This window comes from Zosterops lateralis (assembly GCF_965231275.1).
Source record: "Zosterops lateralis genome assembly, chromosome: 32".
Taxonomy (NCBI): Eukaryota; Metazoa; Chordata; class Aves; order Passeriformes; family Zosteropidae; genus Zosterops; species Zosterops lateralis.
Genome location: NC_139792.1, coordinates 4,270,223 through 4,289,660, shown reverse-complemented (window position 1 = coordinate 4,289,660; position 19,438 = coordinate 4,270,223). Strand labels below are relative to the sequence as shown.

Genomic DNA, 19,438 nt, shown 5'->3' with positions numbered 1-19,438 from the left:
CAATGCAATGAGAGCAGTGAGGTGAGGAGCAATCCCTGCTGGGATTCCAGGGGCCATCAATGCCAATGCTGTCCCCAGGCCGGCTCTGCTGTGCCCGTGGCAGCGCCAGGGGAGTGCCCTGTCCCTGCCCTGAGCCCAGCAGGAGCCTTTCCTTGGGTGTTCTCTGCCCTGCCCGGGGCAGGAGGGCACTGCCCCAGCGGCTTTGGTGGCCCCGGGCACCCGGCCGGGCTCCAGCCCCTGCAGGTGGCTCCTTGGGGATGTTCCAGAGCAAAGCTTAAAGCCAACAACAGTTTCTGGAGGGGATTGTCCCCCCTTGGCCTGTGCTGGGAGCCCAAGGGCAGCAGCCCGGGCACAGCAGCCCAAAGTGCTGGAGCTCAGTGTCCCTGGGCCAGGCCGTGCTGATGCCTTGGGAGGCTGACCTGTAACAGAGACTGGGCAGGGACAGAGAATAAAGTAGGGATTTATTGAATCCAGGATCCACCCTGGGCAGGACAGGAGCCCCACCAAGGCTGCACCCCGGGTGGACCAAGAACAGTCACAAAAAATGGCTGCCCAGTCACCAGATCTGACACTTTTATAAGTTTTGGTCCATTTGCATATTGGGTTTAATGGTCCAATTACAGCTCCAGGTTGTGAGGTCTCATCCTTCTTGTTCCTCCCTTCAGTCCACCCTTGTTTGTGCTTTTGGGCCTGAAAGGTGTCCTTGGTTCTGTGCAGAAAAAGGATTTGTTTTGTGTCCCTGCTCTGTGAAGAGCTGACTGGCACTGAATATGAGGCTCAGAACTACATCCCTGGGCAGCACAGGATCTGCAAATATGAAAACTAAAGCTTCAGGCATCATTTCCCCCCTTTAGAGGCTTGACAAGGCCTTTTCCTTGTCGAGTCTCTATCCTAAATATTTACTAATTATAGGTATTCAATCACAAATTGGTAACTAACAATAGTGAACAGGTAGCAGTAATGAACATTTAACCAGAGATAAATATCTACCAATAAAAAAAATACTAAACACCAGTAATAAACATCTAACAGTAGCATTGTCTTGTACAGTTAGGTATCATGCAAAGAAGAATAAGGATTATTGTGCACAGTTCTTTAAGTACAGAGGAGAAATCATTTAAAGCATGTTTTTGTCTGCATCAGTCTCAGTCTGTTTTTACAGCTGTTCCAGGAGCAGGAGCTCTCTTAGCTCTGGAATAGCCAATCCAGGTCCTTTGCCAGCAATGGTGACCGTGGTGAGAGTGGTCAGCAGGACTGGCTTGTAGAGGATCATTGTCCCACCACTGACACAGACCAGGCTCCAGGCTGGAATGGATGCACAGCTGTGTCCAGTCCTGGGGGTCTGGTCAGCACCAGGTAAGTCTGGAGCTGCTGCAAAGTGCAATCTAAAACCATTAGACATCTCTAGAAATCAAGTTTCCCCTTCATGGGAATTTCACCAAAAATATTTGGGATCTGATCTGCTCTGCCATATAGTATTTTACAGGGACTGATGTTATCCCTCTTTGCATGGTAACTCCACAAAATCTATTTGCCAGTAATCTCCAGGAAGATCCCCTGCTTTTGTTACTCCTAATACAACTCTTTTCCTGGTGTCAGGGTTGTTTTTCCAGCAGATTTCACATTTGCTCACTACTGATTGTATCATGTCAGTCATTCCCTTTCCTATTACTCCCTTTTTCAGCTGTTTCAGGAGGTTTTCAACACCCAAATGTGTGTTTTCATGTTCTCTTTGAGCCAGCTCTGGCAGGATCAGGGGTGGGACTACAACCTGATTTGTGGTGTAACAGCCTACCCACCTTCTGTCATCTCAGCTTTGAGAAACTTGATTAGTTTGTGCTCTGCCTGGTCATATTTTGGGGTGAACCCTGACAAATTAATCTCTTTCTGTGGAATTACTGCGAGAATACCTTTTTCTGCAATCCCTCTTGCTGCTTTTTCAGCAAAGCAGTTTCCCAGTTCTGGAGTGGTTTTCCCTTTTTGGTGACCTCTACAAGGCATGAAAGCTACTTCTGTGTGGTTTTTAATGCTCTCTGAGAGGGCAAGTACATGTTCAGCATGTTTGATTTGATTGCCTTGAGTGTTCAGAAGTCCTTTCTCTTTCCAGATGGCTCCATGGGCGTGGACAACACTAAATGTATATTTAGAGTCAGTCCAGATATTTATATTTCCCTTTTTCCCTTCCTTCAGGTCCAGGGCTCTGGTTAGTGCAATCAGTTCAGCTTTCTGTGCTGACACATCTGCTGGCAGGGCCTTTGCCTCCATCACCTTATCCTGCCTGGTTACTGCATAACCCCTCATCCTTTGGCTGTTTTTCATAAAGCTGCTCTCACCTGTAAAAGGCTCCCAGTCTGGATTTTCCAGGGCACATCTCTCAGGTCCCATTGACTGGAACAGACTTCTCCAATTGTCTGTAAACAGTTATGTTTAGGGTCCTTGTCAATGAAGGTGGAGGACAAAACCATGGCAGGGCCAACAACAGAAGTTGTTTTCAGGGTAACATCATCCTGCTCTAATAACAGGGCTTGATGTTTAAGCATCGGGTTCCCAGGTAGCCAGTGCCCCCCTTTTGTTCCAGTGCAGCTGGAACAGGGCATGAGGTACAGACGCTGCAGTGTGTCGCCCAGGGAGGAGTTTTTGGGCTTCCTGCATCAGGAGGAGTGTGGCTGCCACAGCCCTCAGGCATCCTGGGCAGCCCTGGGGAACATTATCTGTCTGTCTGGAAAAGTGGCCACAGCCCTCCGTGGATTCCCGAGGCTGTGCTGGTGCCCCCAGAGCCAGATTCCGTCTGTGGGCTGTGAAAAGTTCCAAAGGCTCAGTTAAGTCTGGCAGTGCCAGGGCTGGGGCTGGCCCTAGAGAGTGTTTCAGCTGTTGAAATGCTGCTCTGGTGTTCTCAGCCCACAGGATAATTCTTTTCTCGGCTGCTTTTCCTGCCCCATGTCGGGGTTTTCCCAGCAGTCCATAATCAGCCCTCCACAAAGGACAACACCCCCCCATTCCCAGGAAAGCTGCCTCTCTCTCCCAGTGTGGGGCTCTGGGAGTCCACAGGTGGCTTCTTTCCCTTCTTTGCTCAGCTGCCCATGTCCACGGGAGATCTCCAGGCCCCAGTAAACTCCTGCTTCCTTGGCCATCTGTGCTTTGTCTTTGGAAACTTTGGACTCACTCCCTCCCAAAAAGTGTAATAAACTTAGGGTAAGTCGTGTGCAACCATCTCTAGTTTTGGCTGCACTCAGGATGTCATCTGCACATTGAAGAATAATTCCTTCTGGTTCTTGTTTTTTCCAGTCTTTAATTCCTTTATTAGCTGGTTTCCAAATATTGTGGGGCTGTTCTTGTAATCTTGTGATAAAACTGTCCATGTGAGCTGAGTTTTCCCCCCTGTCTCAGGATTTTCCCACTCCAAAGCAAAGAGCTCCTGGCTGTTTTCATGCCCAGGAACGCAGAAAAAGGCACCTACAACAGTAAACCCCCCTAATTCCTCTGTCAGTGTGGTCAGAAGGGTGTAGGGATTGGCCACTATTGGGTTTATGTCCTCGGTGTTTTGTTAATTGCTCTTAACTCTTGTACTAATGGATAACTCTCCCCATCTGCTTTCTAAATGACCAAACTTGGGCTGTTGGATTTGGGCTCCCATTGCACTAACAGACCGTGCTGTAGGAATGTTTTAGTTGCAGGTGCCAATCCCTTCCAGTTCTCTGATTTCCAGGGGAATTGTTTTTGCCTTCCCTTTGCTGTGGCTCCTGGTTTGAGTGCAATCCTCACTGGTTCTGCTGCCTTGGATCTTCCTGGGACACCCCTGGCCCCCACTATTGGATTGGCCACATTTTCCACTTGGGCAGGGATTGCATCCAATTTTTCCTGTATAAAAACTGCAGCAACTTGGACAAATTTAGATTCAGGAATTCCTTGTACACATTCCCCTTTTTAAAATTTAATTTCTGCTCCCAATTTCTGCAGCAAGTCCCTCCCCAGCAGCGGTTCAGGGGAGTTGGGCATAAAAAGGATGGATGTGGGATGGGTGGGGTTAAAGCGGTTCCTGTGCTTAGGAAAGGGAGCTCCAAGGGTCCCTGGTGTCCCCACTCCCATCCAAAGGTGGGAAAACCCGGGATGATTGGGAATGGGGGTCCCGGGTGTCCCCGGTGCTGAGGAAAGGAGGGGCCCAGGGGGTCCCGGGCAAGGCAGGAATAGGGGCCCAGGGGGTCTGTGGGCCAAGGCCAAGGGGGCTCTGGGGGCAGGGAGAGGCGGGATGTCCGGGAAAGGGGCGCAGGGCTGTCGGTGCCGGGTCAGGGGGTGCAGGGGGAACCCATGGCCGGGAATGGGGGTCCGGGGCTCCCCGGGCTGACGGGAACAGGGGATGCCGGGGCTGGGAGAGGAGGATCCCCGGGCAAGGGGCTGCGGGGCGGGGTCGGGGCAGGATAAGGGGGCGCGGGGGGTCCCGGGGCCGGGGAAAGAGCTGCAGGGGGGTCCCGATGCCCGGGAATGGGGATTGCAGGGGCTCCTGGGGGGGCTCCCCAAAGCCCCTCCCAGGGGGGAGCAGGAGCCGGCTCAGGAGCTGTGGGGAGAGAAAAGGGGCCGAGCCCGGCACGGGGGGACACGGGGGAGTCCCGGGCGCTCCGAGGGGGGGACACGAGCCCCGGGGACCCTCCTCACCTTCTCCCGCAGGGGAGGCCGAGCCCCAGCCCCGGCAGACGGAGCCAAGACGGAGCCCCCGAGCCCCGGCAGCATCTTGGGGGGGCGTCCGGCGGCAGCTCCGGGGGCGGGAGGGGCAGGACCCGGGAAAGGGACCGGGATGGGCCACATTCCAAAGGCCCTGTGGTCTGGAGAGGATGACTGAAGAAGAGCCTTCACCACTTTCCAACCGTACCAAAGAAGCCCTCAATGTCATTTTCCACCTCCAAGTTCAGAAGGAAATGTTGAGCTTTCTCAGAGGCTCAGAAGGAGGGGAATCTTTGAAAGGAGTTGAGATTTCACAAATTTATTTGTTTACAATCAGTGCTAATATCATAGGCTGCTATCCTACGCTACAATCTTAACTTCTTATCTTCTATCGTACTACAGTATAGTCTTTCCTAGAATCCTAACTAGAATCCTACTCTAAATTTTTTCTCTGAGCTGGTGATGGAGCAAAGAGTTCTAATGATGTTGTCTCATTCTTCTCTCCTCCTTCCACTCCTTCACCGTCATTATAAGTGGCACCAGGCTGGATATTGGCTTGGCCAGAGTTACAAATGGATGCTGTGCAAAGGAAAAAAAAAAACCAACAATAAGCCAATACTTTCCAAGATTAGAGCCTCAAAGGCAGGGAAATATTTTTGAAATGAAAAGGGGATTGAGTCAGAGTAGGTCTAAGGACCAACAGTGGGGCAGCAGTGGCAGAGTTTGCTGCAAGAGCTGCTAAGTGCCCCAGCCCTGGAAAGATTTCAGATCTGAGCATCCTGATCTCTTTCAAGATGCCCCTGCTCACTGCAGGGCCCTTGGACCAGATGAGCTTTCCAGGTCCCTGCCAGCCCAGCCCAGTCTAGGACTCCTGGCTGTTTTCATTTGAACAGCACCAAGAGTGGAGGTGAGGAGGAGGGGGCTCATCTGATGCCTTGCACTTGAGTGGAGGAGGAGCCCAACCCTGGGACACTGTTTCCCTGCAGCCCCTTGGCATTTTACCTGCAGCAGCTCCTGGGCAGACCAGCGCCGCGCCTCGTCTGTCTGCAGGCAGCAGCTCAGGAAGTCCCGCAGCAAAGGGGAGAGGAGCTTGGGCTGCTGCAGCTCTGGGGTCCCTTTGGTGGCTATCAGGACCTGAGCCTGGAGAAAAAGGAAACACCAGTCTCTCAGCTGCTTCTTTCACCTCTGGAACTGCTCTCCCAGATCCCATTGTTCAAGCTGCACTCTGCAGTGGCAGTTTCTGCCGTGGCACAGAGGCAGAGATGACTTTCCTGGACCAACAAAAAACCCAAAGCCTGATGCAGCCACAGCTTTTCCAACATGCAGCAGATCTTGCCTTGGCAGCTGATTTCATTGACTGACCTTGTTAGTGGAAACTACATCAGCAAAAGCCCCTTTGCTTCTCTGAGGATGCACCTGACCAGCTTGGCAGGCTATTTGGAAGAGGGACTTTGCTCTACTAACTCACTCTACTCTTTCCAAGGATTATTACATGCAAAGCATCTCTGCAGTGCTTGTTGGTCCCTAAAGCACAGCTGCCATCAAACAAAAGTCATCAAGCTTTTTGTTTGTTTCTTCTCTCCAAACCACTCTTTTAGAAACTTGGTTGGGTTTGGGCTTCTTCCCTTCATTACAGGAAAGAGAACAGTAGCTCTAAGATGGTTGTTTCCTGTTAGTGGGGCCATCTCTGTGGCCAAAAGAGCTGGAACGACTTCTAAGCCAAAGCCAAATGTTGCCTGAGAAGGGAGATTGTTTGTGTGGGGTAAGGCTTGAGCTCCCCCAGTGATGCAACCAAAACTCCAGCAGATGCTGATGTGCTGCAGGGACATTTTCAGAAAGGGACCGTGGTGGAAGTAGTTCCAGCAGATGGCAATGGGATTTTGTCCAATGGCACACAGAAGGTGGGCTGGGGGAGAAAGGCAGCGGGATCAGAGAGTATTTACACCTTACCGAGCGAGGAGTTTCATTATAATAAGGAGGTTCTCCTTCCACCATTTCAATTGTCACAATCCCAAAGGCCCAGATGTCAATTTTGGGGCCATATGGGTGACCTTTCACCAGCTCAGGTGCTCTCCACCAGTAAGTGCCGACCTCTGACCTGCGTCTACTCTGCTCAGGGGTGAGTAGAGCAGACACGCCAAAATCAGCTGGGGAGAAAGCAAAAGACTGTTTTGATTTGAATCCTGTGCAATTAGGAAAGCAAGCAAACGAATTGCCCAGTAGAAGTTGGAGAATGTGCCGTTGAATCTCCTGCAACAGTCCCTGCTCTGTTTCCTCAGGACTTTAGCCAAGGAAATATGGCATTGGCTACTTCCAAAATCCCCACATTTTTTACACTGCCTCCAGCAGTGGCTTTTGTTCCCCGGAAGCTTTAGACTTGTAGCTCCCTCTCTCTGGAAGGGACACACACAGAGCAATGCCACTCTGGACTGCTTGTTCCCTGCCATAGGTCTGTGCACGTTGCAACCGTGTGGTCAGCTCACAGCAGGGCTCCCTGCACTGCCACCAGCACCATTTTTGGGGAGCTGGCAGTCACTCCAAAGCAGCCCCACACCCCCCCTATCCCTGGAATGCTGCACCTGACCAAGAATATACTGACCCAGCTTGACAGAGCCATCGGTTCTGAGGAGGATGTTGGGGCTCTTCAAGTCTCGGTGCATCACGTGGTGGGAGTGGAGGTAATTCAGTCCTTGGAGGCACTGAGAGAGAAACCAGAAACAGGAGGGCAAAAATCAGGGATGGGATTTCATCACACAAGAAAGGAAACAGCTCTCCAAGATTCCCTCTCCAGGGGAATGGGGAGGAATGGCAGAACACAGTGCCATTGAGAGGAAGAGCTTGCTGCTCCAACACTGGCAGAGCAGCACCCTTCTAAAGAAAGGCATGTCAGCTTGTCAAAGAGCAACAGCAACCGCTGGTGTAGACTCTGCCCTGCAAACCAGCCAGGATGATGCTGCTGCAGTGGATGTGTTCACAAGTCAAGAGCATTTTGGCTGCACTGCCAACCTTTTCAGCTGAGCACTGAGAGAAATGAGTCTCTCTTTTTTCTTTGCTGTTCCTTTCAAATGCTGCCACCACCACCTTTGCTTTTACAGGCAAGGAATGCAGTGCAGGCCAAAGTTTAGAGAGGTAAGATGGAGAAGAGCAAATACAAGAGCCAGAGTGAGAATTCAAGAGCAGCAGAGAAGAGGACAAGAACAGAGTGCAGTGAGTGCAGGGGTACTGGCAGGCATTTCACGTGGGATGCTCTTGCTTGCCCAGAGCATTCCAGCGACAGAAACAAAGCCTGGCCCATGGAATGGCTCCTGTTCTGAGCCCCTTTCCCAGACAGTCCTGCCCCAGCCTTGGGAAGCACAGCTGGGATCCCTGACTGACCTCCCGACTGACGACAGCGATCTCGTCTTCTGTCATCTCAAACGCCTTGACAGCGTCGAACAGAGTGCCTCCATCCATGAACTCCATCACCAGCCAGAGTTCCGCATGTACAAGGTAGCTGAAAGAAGGGAACAAGGCCATGCAGATGAACATGCAAATGTTGGTTTCTTTGCTTGATTCTTGTTTCTGGATCCCTTTGTGACAAGGGATGAAACAGAATGAAAGGAATAGACATTCCCTCCAGGCTGTGCATTGTTTGCAGTCTGTGCAGTCTCAAGGAGAACAGCACAGCTGTGAAAATGGAGATGTCTCTGATGGCCAGCAGGCAAAAAGTGCAGTTTAGTAACAGCCAAGATGAAAACCTGTCACATGGGGTATTTCTGGAAATAAGCACCTAGTGTTCCTGGCATGGACAGCCATGGAAACGAGGGGACACAATCCAAGGGAAATCCTCTCTAGATTGCTTCATCAGCATTAAAGAAACCTTAAAAATCAATCCTGAGACAACATGGAGCCAGTGAGCTTTCAGGGTATTGACTGAGTATGGTACGGTTGGTGCAGGTTTTTGAACAATTTTTCAACTATGTGTTTGAAAGCCAGGGAAGACTCATGCAGACAAAATACACTCTCTTCCCATCCATTGGAGATGAATAGAGAAGTAATAATTACCCAATAATTACCAGCTCTCTTTTCTGCCCGGGTCCAAAGTGGGTTTTTAACCTTGCATGCTTTTAGTATGGAAACAAACCTTCATGAGATGAGACCATGATCACTCACCTGTCTAAGTAATTCACAATATAAGGAGTCGTATTCATCTTCAGGACTCTGATTTCGGTTAGAATGTCTTCTATCATGAGTCCTTGAAGATCAATTTTTTTGATGGCCACCTAGAATGACATTTAAAATCAGCAACTTTAGAAGTTGGTGGCACGAGACCACAGCACACATGGGATGAGTGATTTAGCAATGACACGGGTGAGCCTTGCCAAAGTGCCTTGGGATTAGACAAAGGAGAAATTAGGAACTGACATTCCAACAGCTCATTTCTCTGCTCCTTTGGGGGCCACTTACAGGACACGTGGCCACTGACATTGTGTCTTGTCCACTTGTTAGCACTCATGTCTCAACTATCACCCCCAAAGCTCTGAGCACACTCTCTGTTTCTCTGTCTGCACTTCAGAAGAAGTAAAGCGTGCCTTGGTACTCTGTGGATACATCTTGGGCTACAGGCAGGGCTTGGGGCTTTTAGGGAGGCCTTGCAGATCTCTCCCTACGTGCACTTCCCACGTAGCAGCACTGCAGGTGGCTGAGGAACTGCCAGGAACATTCCGATGTATTTGCTGGCAGCCAGAAATGAGAATTCAGCACTCTGAAGCCGTCGGCCCAGAGAGCAGTGAGATGCTCTAATGCACCACCTTTGTTTGAGGAATTGAGAGCCAGGGAGAGCGCCCTTCTCTGAAAGGAACCGCTGCCCTCCTTGCCTTCCTCCTGGCAGCTGAGCAGGACAAAGACTGTCCCAGATGCACTTGGCAGGCTGGCACCAGTCTGTGCTTCTTGTGCCTTTGCAGCACAGCTCTAGCCACAGCTCCAGCCCCAGCTGACACAAGAGAGGAAAGCCCTGGAGAGCAGCAGGATCTGCAGGGGCTCTTGACATTTACCTCTCCTCCTGTGGCAGCGTCGACCGCTCTGCAAACATCTCCAAAGCCCCTAGAAACAAAAGAGCAGCAAAGAAAGGAGAAGCCATTTAGATCTTGGAGTGAAAGCCAGCCCAGACAGGAGATGTCTGCTGGAAATGCCTCAAACCTGCAGCATGCAGGAGGGCTCTGCCAGAAGGCAGATGATGCATTTTCCTCTGCAGTGCATGGGCACTGGGCCTGTTCCTGAAGCACTGGGCTTTAGTGCCTCAGCTCAAAAGGCCAGGTAATTCTTTCATCTCGGGTTTCAGTTTCTAAATGGGGCAGTTTTTATCCTGAGCACAGATTATTTCCTTCAGCAAACACTTGGGAAGAAATATTCCTGAGAACTGCTATCTCACTGCTGTGGTTGGGGGTAGGTTGCTGTTTCTGGCAATGAAATACAAGTGTCTTTGACAATGCCTCCTGACCACACTTACAAATTCTGGCTGGTACTGAGACATGGGGCAGACTAACCCAGTGACTGAATATGTTTGCAGCGTGCCTGACTTCACACTTGGTAGATATTCCAGCAGCAAATCACCTGCCCCATGACTGTGTAGAAGAAACTGTGGTTGGACTCACCCTCTGCCGACATTTTCCAGTTCAGTGTATTTCCTCCGGGGATTCTCCACGTTCACCATTTTCCCTGAGGGAAACAAAATGCAAGATGCTCACTTGAAAGCAGAGATCCCACCATCCAAGAGATACAAAAGGCAGCCCCACTGGGGCTGTACAGTCTGGCCTTCTGAGTCCTTTGTGCTCAGCTGGGTAACACCAACAAGCACAACAAGACAGGCAGCTCTGCAGTACAAGCAGGCCAGCACAGAGCCTGATTTTCCACAGGCCTTTGAAGAGATCTCTTGACAGAAAACAAAGCAGAGGGAGATGCATTCCCAGGAGAGGAGGGCACCTTCTCCACCTTGCAGCAGTTGGCCAAGAGAATGCCTTTCCCTTTGTAAAGCAAAGCAGCTGTTGCTGTAAGCAATGCCAAGGGGGCCTCCAGCAGCAGCAGGAGCCTGAGCCATGATGAGCAGGCTGAGCTGGAAGACGCCCTTGGCCGTGGCCCAGGTGGAGAAGCACAGTGCTCCTCCTCCCCCTGAGAGCAGGGATCAGTCCCTGCCATTGCACTGGCCCTCTCAGCCCCGCACACGTGCCCATCTTCCTGCAGCGGGCAAGGGCAGCAAGGACAGCAGTGCTCCCTCCTCAGGGGCCGGCGGGACACGGACAGCTGCCCAGAGGAGATGCTGCCCCTGGCTGAGCCCAGCCCAGGCCATGCAGGAGCCGGCCCAGAGCAGGGGCTGCTGCCTCGGGGCAGCTCCGCGCTGCAGCGGCCGGGCGGCAGCGGGACTCTCCCAGCTCAGCAAGGCTCCAGCCTCTGCACTCACACCGGCCCTCAGGGCCAGGGCAGCCACCACAACAAAGCTGCCAAAGCCCCAGCACCAGCCCTGACAAGCCATGGCAAGAAGGCACGGCCACACCCAGCCCCTTCCAAGCCGGGGACCCCATTCAGGACACAGCAGGATTGGCTCTGAGCTCAGACACACCCAGGTGCACATCAAGGCCCTTTTTGTGCCAACAGGGGATGGGAGACACAGAGTCAACTGGGCTCTGTTCTCAGCCCCCCCAGGTCTTATCTGAGAGCACAGCACTGGCAGCTCTTCTGGGCAAGGAGCAGATTCAATGACTTGTGCTGCAGCATCACAGAGGACTTGATGTGTGTTCCTTGAGACTGATCTGAGCAGGGCTTGGGTCAATGGGCAGCATTCTAACAGTCATGGGAATGGCTGGGAATCAGGGATGGAAAAGTGCCATGGATCTGAGGAATATACAGCAGAGGGGCTGGAGGCTTGCTCCTGAGAAATGCCTACAGTGCACTTTGATCTGATCAAGCCCCAGGGATGTGTTTCTTGGACACATCTTTCTAAGAACAAAACTAGGATATTAAATACAGATTGTGATAAAATTATCTGTCTTTTCATTGTGGGCACAAAAAGAACACATTTGGCTCTCTGTTTTTGTGTCACCTGATGTTCTTTCAAATGAGTTCTCACTGACAAATAAAAAATATTATTAAAAAAAAAAAAACTGTAAATGTAGTAGTGGTAATAACAACAGTCATAAAAATGACACCAGTAAGACACATGGGGGAGAAGAGCTGCTTCAGGATGGAGAAATAACTCTACCCAAAAAAATCCAGAAAAACACCAAACTAAAACCAAAACCACAACCAAGAAAGAAAACGCCAAAACCAAAGAAATTCTGTGAAGTTTTTTGCTCTGGTGACAGTTGAGAAGTCAGGAGTCTAAGGAGAATTTAGGAAGCTAACCATTCTATCCAGTTTGGCCACCAGCACACAGGACTTGCCCATATCATTTCCTAGGTCACAGCCTTCTGCTGATGCAAGAACAAGCCCTGCTTCTGCCTTCAGCAGACAGGGAAGCTCAGGCAAAGCCCAGCACGTCCAAGCTGCCCTCAGAGGCAGCAGGAACACCCAGAGCACTCTCTTGCTGCCTTGGAGCACAGCATTTCCTGTGGGGAGCCCTAAATGCCCCTGGGACACCACAGTGAGGAGGATCATTTGGCCCAGCTGTGCTGACACGTGCACACAGTACACTGTCCCTCAGAGAAGAAAGACACCAGACGTACTCAGGAGCTCCAGGGAGTCACCCTCCACCTCCTGTTGCTGAGCAGCAGCTGTGTCACTGCTGGAGATGAACCAACTGCCCGGGCTCCACTTCTGAGCTGGGGCAGCAAAGGCTCCTTTAGGTGACACTGCTGCTGCTGCTGCTGCTGCAGGTTCAACAGAAGAGCCTGTGGAGATCTGAGACAACAAAGGAGTTTGTGTCAGAAAAGTGGCTGGCAGAGATTAGCCCCAGATGCCATTTCAAATGCAAGCCCTTAGGGAGGGGCTGTCAGCTACATGCAGGGCTCTGCCATGGGTTTTTTCTGATGGTCACTTCTCTAACTGTATGGGTCAATCCCAAAGGCTGGTTTTACTCAAGTTCATGGCCAGATTCATTTTCCATTTCCTCCAAAATCCATTTGCATGGATTTTCTGAAGGATGACTGCCAAAATGACCATTCCATTTCTCCCGAGGACTCTTTTCCCCCTCCAAGGGCTGCAGACACACTTGCAGCTCCTTGTTCAGATGTTCTACCTCCTCCCGTGGAGTCCTCTTTTTCTCCCCCATCTTCAGAAAGTGTCCAACTGGCAGCGCTTCTGCCTGGGACAGTTTCTGGTCCTCGCAGGAATCTCGGGGCTCCTCGCTGCCAGTGCCTTGATGGAAATCTCTGCAGGCTGCCAGGCAAGATGTCAACACTCCCACCTGGAGTCAAAGAGAACAAAGCAGTCAGAGAGTGCAGCTTGTCCCTGTCAGCCAAGAGTCATGGACTGTGAGGAAAGGGAGAGACCAGATTCACAAGGGATACAGACAGCTTCTTTCGAGATCCATCAGGGTCACCGTGTTCACCTGCAAGAACCCCTCAAGAAACAAGGAGAGCAGGAAGAGGCCAGCAGGAATGCCTTCCCATGACTGCTGGCCAAAAGGCCAAAGCACTAGTCCCCTGTCCAGGGCAGCAGCTGAGATTCAGCCCAGCAGGGAGTGTCCTTCAGAGTGGCTGTGACAGACACTGGAGCAGGAGGGCACTCAGAGGCATCACCCCACCCCCTGCTGCTCTGCTGGGGAAAGGCAAGAAGGGCAGAAAGCACCAGGCTGGTGACTGCAGTGGCTATGGCTCTTTCACTCACTGGTTTTTCTAGAGCCTCTTCCTCCCCAGAGAGATGAATTCTCTCTTCTCTTCCTCCTGGAACCTTCATTTCTCCCTCCAGCCTCTCGTCTGGTGTCCTGATCCTAGCCTGGGGTTGCTGCATCTCTGACTGAAGTTCCTCACCAAAGTTCTGTGAGGAAGAAGAAGAAGGAGACACTTTCATGAGTGGAGTGGCTGCCACTCCTCCACTCACCTGGTTTTGTAAAAGGCGCCTCAGCCAATAGATGTTCCAGTGGTCTTGAAGTCATCTGATCTCTTCTGTGTCTCTCCTCTTCACTCCCATGATGTCACTGGGGAACACAGACAGCTCTGCTTGTGCCTCTGCCTCCATGTTCTGTAGACACAAATGCAGAGCAAGTGACTGTGAGATGCTGCCCCTGTCAGAATCCCAGCAAGCTGGGGCCTAAACAGAACAGCTCAAAGCCCATTTTCCAGGGGTCACTGGCTGAGGGGAATGGCTGGGTCCTGGCAGGACTCCAGCACTCAGCATCCTCAGCCACCAACAGCACCCTCCAGAACTGGCACTTACTGTCTGGGAAAGCTGTGGCTGTGGTGTGACCACAGCTGGAGCCTGGTGGTCACTTGGCTCCTCTCTGGCCTCTTCTCCAGGAGCACAGGGAGCCAGAGGAGAATCTTCCCTTGGTTCTGTGCTCTGCGGACAGACAGGAGAGTGAGACACAGGCCATTTCCTCTCATTTATAACCTTCTTTCTGTTCAGTTCTAGAGCCAGCTCTACTAAGCACAAATCATCATTTTTTGATAGCAATGGGATTCTGAGTCCCTCAGACTAAATTCAAATGGGCTGATTCAAGTGGACTGCAAATTGCTCTGAATTAGATAATCCCCCCTGGCTACTCTGAGGAGGCAACATTCTCTGTGCAAAACTGAGCTTTTAGTTCTTTTCAAGCTCTGCAAAGGAGAATTAGGAAATAGCCAGTGATGCCTTTGCTCTTGCTGCTGCAGACATGGAAATGGATTTTCTTGCAGCCTACTCAGCTGGCCCTCTACTCTCTACTGCCACTGGCCAAGCTCACAGCTTGCTGCACAATTGTTAAACACCAGGAACATCAAATGTTCCTTTCTCACTCACCTCTGGATCGGCCCCTCTGAATACCCGGCTCAGGTGACCTGCAGTGGGCAAGGGAAAATGAACCAGATTCTTTGAGGAAACTGGAAACAACCAGAGCATTTTTAGAAGGTCTCCCAGCCCACATTTTCAAAGTTGTGCTGCCTGACCCAGCAAAGGGAGGAAATGACAGACTCTGCTGCCACAGACTGTCCCATGGAGGGAACACAACCCCTGCAGGTTCCCTTGCAAATGCTGCCCACAGAGCCCTGGCCACAGACACTCCCTTTGGAGCTGAACGTGTTGGCAGGAGGAGCTTTACCCAAGTGGCATCCAAATGGTCTTTCTGTTTTGAAAGAGCAGGGAGACACAAAAGCCAGGTTAGGTGACACCCAGGGAAAACCTCTACTTACCTGCCAGGTGTGTCATGAAATAGGTTGAATAACCTATTTTATAAGCAGTGAAAACTGCAGCAGCGAGTTGCCCAATCATTGTGGGAACTGCTGTGCAGGTTTTCAAACTGCTTGAAAAACAAGAAAATCGCAAGGCTACTGTCAGTGAGCACTTGGCCACTGAAAAGCCTCGAGAACAGGAGGACACTCCTGCACGGAGCGAGCCCAAGAGCCGCTCTGACACCCCTGAGGCCTCCCGTGCTCCAAGGCAACCTTGTGATGTCACCACGAGCACGTGGCAACCGTGCCCTGACATCACAAAGCAAAGGCTCTGTGCTGGTCTGTGAATTGGTGCAGGTGGATGGAGTGATGTTTGTGTAGGCCCAGGCTGCATTTTTCCTTCTGTCCCCCCTGGGCTGCCTTTTTCAGCTCTTGTTTTTCCCCCTGTGCCCCCTGTGTCCCCTGTGTCTGTGCTGGGTCCCAGCTGGCGGCCGGGCCGGGCGGAGCAGCAGTTCCAGCCCCGGGTGTCCCTGGAGCGCTGGGAGCTGCCGGTGGCCCCAGGCACTGTCCCCTGAGGAGCTGCTGAAGGACAGGGAGACACAGGGGGCTCAGGGGGCTGAGGAGGCGCTGACGCTGCAGGGACGGTGCCCTTGAGCTGCTGGGGGCACTGAGGGCTCTGGGGGAGCAGAGGGCCACGGGGGCACTCAGGGCACAGGGAAGTGGCACAGGCTGAGGGCACTGGCGGCTCCAAGGCCCCGGGATGGCTCCGAAGGGATGGAGTGGGCTGAGAGGACTGTGAGGGGCTGAAGAAACTGAAGGGGGCCGGGGCTTTGCCCAGGGCACGCTGGGGCTCAGGGGATGGAGGGGCCAGCAGGGAGCACACAGGGCTCCGGGCCTGCAGCTCTGCCAGCCCTTGGAACCAATTGCAGAGGCTCCACTTTAGCCACAGCTGCCCTGCAGACCTTGAGCACAGGCGGGCACTGACAGGAGGCAGCAGGGAGAAGCTGAAGGCCACCAGCTCCAGCAGTGCCCAGGGAGCTGCTGCTGCCAGCCCAGAGCCCGGGTGAGGCCGCAGGGCCGCTCAGGCAGCCTGGGGCTGAGGGGGGCCTGGCCTTTGGCCCTGGCCTTTGCACAAACTTGTTCTTTCTCACCCTCCTGGGGAGGCGCTGCCATTTGCCCTGCCCTGACTGAAGGGCAGCTGCTGCCAAGGGAAACGGCCCCATCCTGACTCAGTGTTCCCTTTGCTCCCCACGGGTCCCATCTGCTGTCCCTGTCCAGGAGAGCTGCTCTGCACGGGAGGAAGAGACGCAGGGAGAGCCCGGGGACTTGGGCAGCTGCAATTCCTGCTGATGGACTTGGAGTTAGAGATGGTCACAGTGGGACTGAGAGTTAGAAGTTGATGGTTATTTATATAGCCTGATGTAGACTGGTATTTGTACAGGTATATATGTATGTCTATTGTTCTCTTGCTGCATGTATATTGATGTGCTGACATCTGTATTTATACTGATATACTTGTTCGGATGTATGGCTGTAGTGTTTTGTTGATAGGGTTGTAAGGATTCTTCTATTGGTACATTGATATTTGTACACTTATAGATAGGTTTTTTGTGTGTGTATTTCAATATTCTTTGCTTTATGTCGTACGAAATATGAATTACAGATTTACATCTGTATATTTTATGTTTATGTATTTACAAATACTTAAATATGTATTGAGTTTTCTGGTTCTAGAATTCTATTTCTTTAGTACTGGGTCTGGGATTCTTTAGAGAGGGATACTGATATTTTTGTATTTGTATATGGGCTGTATAGTTGTAGTAATATGTAATGAATTGAATCGTTAAACCTCAATTGATATTTGTGTGTAGTAAGTGGTTGTAGAGGACTGCAAGAAATTATTTTTTTAAACAAGATTATATTTGTATCTATTTGCATAACACAAATGTAACAATAAACTAGATTTCTAAGCTTTAATTGATATTTGTATATTTCTGTACTGGAAATGCAGCTGTAGCAATTTAAAATAAATTTCATTTTGAAACTGAAGTTGATTTTTCTGTATTTGTACAATGGTATTGCAGATGTCACGATCTGCAAGCAATTCAGTGTTTCCACTAAAAGAAATATACACTTAGGCTGCCCAGAGCAATGAGCAGATGTCGAGGTGATGATGGGGGAAGGATTTTGTCCATGGAATTCTCCATCCATGCCCAGCACATGCCCCACTTGCACTCACGCTAAAGGATGGGAGGGGAGGAATAACTGTGATAACCCAGTCTGCCTTGCTGTGCACTGATACACTTTGCAGCAGTGACCATTAGAGGTAATGCCAGATTCTTATTTAGCATCATAACACGCTGCTGCTTCATTGCAAAACTGCCTCAGTGTGGAGAAAATCAGCTCAATTTCTTGTCAGCTAAGTAGATGTGGTGAGAAACAGTGACACAGATTAAAACAGGTTTTCTAACCTCATCATCCAGAGGGAATTTTGTGTTGCGTTTTCTTCTTCATTGTATACACAACATTTTTGAGTTGTTCTGTATCCTTCAGGGAGCTATCCACTAGTGACCAAAAAAGAAAAGGAGGATTATGGCATTCATTCTCTTTTATCACATACTTGCACTAGGCTATAGTTTTAATTTAGTAAGGAAAAGGAGAGATTTCCTTTAGTCCTGCAGTGTGGAATAAATGGTGTAGGAACAGCCACAATCCCAGCTGTAAGAACAGCGTGGTCTGGGTCTTAACAGGACATTGTGGACAAGAAAGCACCACAGTCTTCATAATTCACCTCTTAGGTCAAACCAAAATGGTTCCTGGTGTCAAAGCAGCAGGTGATGGGAATAACAAATGACCCTGGGCTGGGGCAGAAGCCTGGCAGTCAAAGGCTTGGGAAAAGAGAGCTGGCAAAGGCAGGCCGAGGTGCAGGCAGGCATTGGGCTGAAGGCAAGAGGCAGCTGGTGCTGCCAGCACGGGAAGGGACTCCAGGCACAGGAGCTGCCGGCGGCAGGAGCAGCTCCTGCTGTCACTGCCAGGGAAGGACTGGCAGCAGGCAGGAGCAGCGGGCACATTGCTGATGGACAGCTGGCAAGTTGGAGCGGCCAGCCCAGGAACAAGAGAGGTGCTGCTGCTTGGAAAAGTAGTTTATGCCATGGCTGGATCAGCCTCACCAAGGTCAGGCTGTTACAGTCCGGGCCATCATGCAAAATGCCTTCCAGCACAGAGTCCCCATGTCCCAAGCAGAAGCAGCAGCAGCAGCCCCGATACAATGAATTCTGTTCCTAAATCATCCAACCAGCCACAAACACGATGCTGTTCCTGTCTTTTTGCACCTCTCCGGGTCTAACACAGTTGTGTGACAATGGGAATCATTTCTTACACAAGGCCTGTGCCTACAGCCTGTCTATTCTGTCTGGCAATGTCAGCAGTGCTCTGTTATGTTTATATTATGCCTAGGACTTAGTTAACTTTGTACAAGGTAATGCTGCTGAACTTTAAACTGGACTTTAGGGCTTTTCTATCAATTAATACAGTCTCTTCTTTGCTTATGGCACTAAAGGCATATTTTTACTCACCTGAAACTAAAACTCACATTCCAACTTCATGTCTGTGTGACTTTATGGATCTCAGTTTCCCCGAGGGTTTCAAACCAGCCCCTGCATTCTTTTCTGCCTCTAAGCCTGTGTGCACGGGGTCCTGGGAGATTTCTATCTGCTTTCCAACAGGGCTGGGACACGACTCCATGGGTCCCTTCTCTCCTCGTTCCCAGGTCTGCACACGGTGCAGGTGGTTTCCAGCTGTGACCTCCTGTCCAATGGAGAATCCATGGATCCCAGTTCCCCCAGTGTAGACCCAGTTACCCCCAGTCCCTCCCAGTGTGTTCCCAGTCACCCCCAGTATGGTCACAGACACTCCCACTATATCCCAATTACCCTCAGCACACTCATGGTCATTCCCAGCCACATCCACTTGTCCCAGTAAGGTTCCATTTTCCCCCAGTATGACCCCAGTCACTCTCAGTCTAATCCCAGTATATCCGAGTTGGTCCCACTCTGATCCCTGTTCCCCAGTTCTGGTCTTGCTGGGTCCCAGTGTTCTCTGGGGCTCGGGGCTCCGTCTTGGCTCCGTCTGCCGGGGCTGGGGCTCAGCCTCCCCTGCGGGAGAAGGTGAGGGGGGTCCCCGGGGCTCGTGTCCCCCCCCTCGGAGCGCCCGGGACTCCCCCGTGTCCCCCCGTGCCGGGCTCGGCCCCTTTTCTCTCCCCACAGCTCCTGAGCCGGCTCCTGCTCCCCCCTGGGAGGGGCTTTGGGGAGCCCCCCCAGGAGCCCCTGGAATCCCCATTCCCGGGCACCGGGACCCCCCTGCAGCTCCTTCCCCGGCCCCGGGACCCCCTGCGCCCCCTTATCCTGCCCCGACCCCGCCCCGCAGCCCCTTGCCCGGGGATCCTCCTCTCCCAGCCCCGGCATCCCCTGTTCCCGTCAGCCCGGGGAGCCCCGGACCCCCATTCC

The 19,438-nt window shown here is 51.6% G+C and overlaps 1 long non-coding RNA gene across 1 annotated transcript; it reads right to left on the bottom strand.

The window, feature by feature from the left end:
- Positions 1-8,075: 8,075 nt before the first annotated feature.
- On the bottom strand, positions 8,076-9,739 carry LOC310920905. The gene is made up of 3 exons (XR_014592069.1): positions 9,690-9,739; positions 8,809-8,918; positions 8,076-8,149 (listed from the first exon to the last, which is right to left on the bottom strand). It is a non-coding gene; the product is annotated as an uncharacterized lncRNA (long non-coding RNA).
- Positions 9,740-19,438: the final 9,699 nt, after the last annotated feature.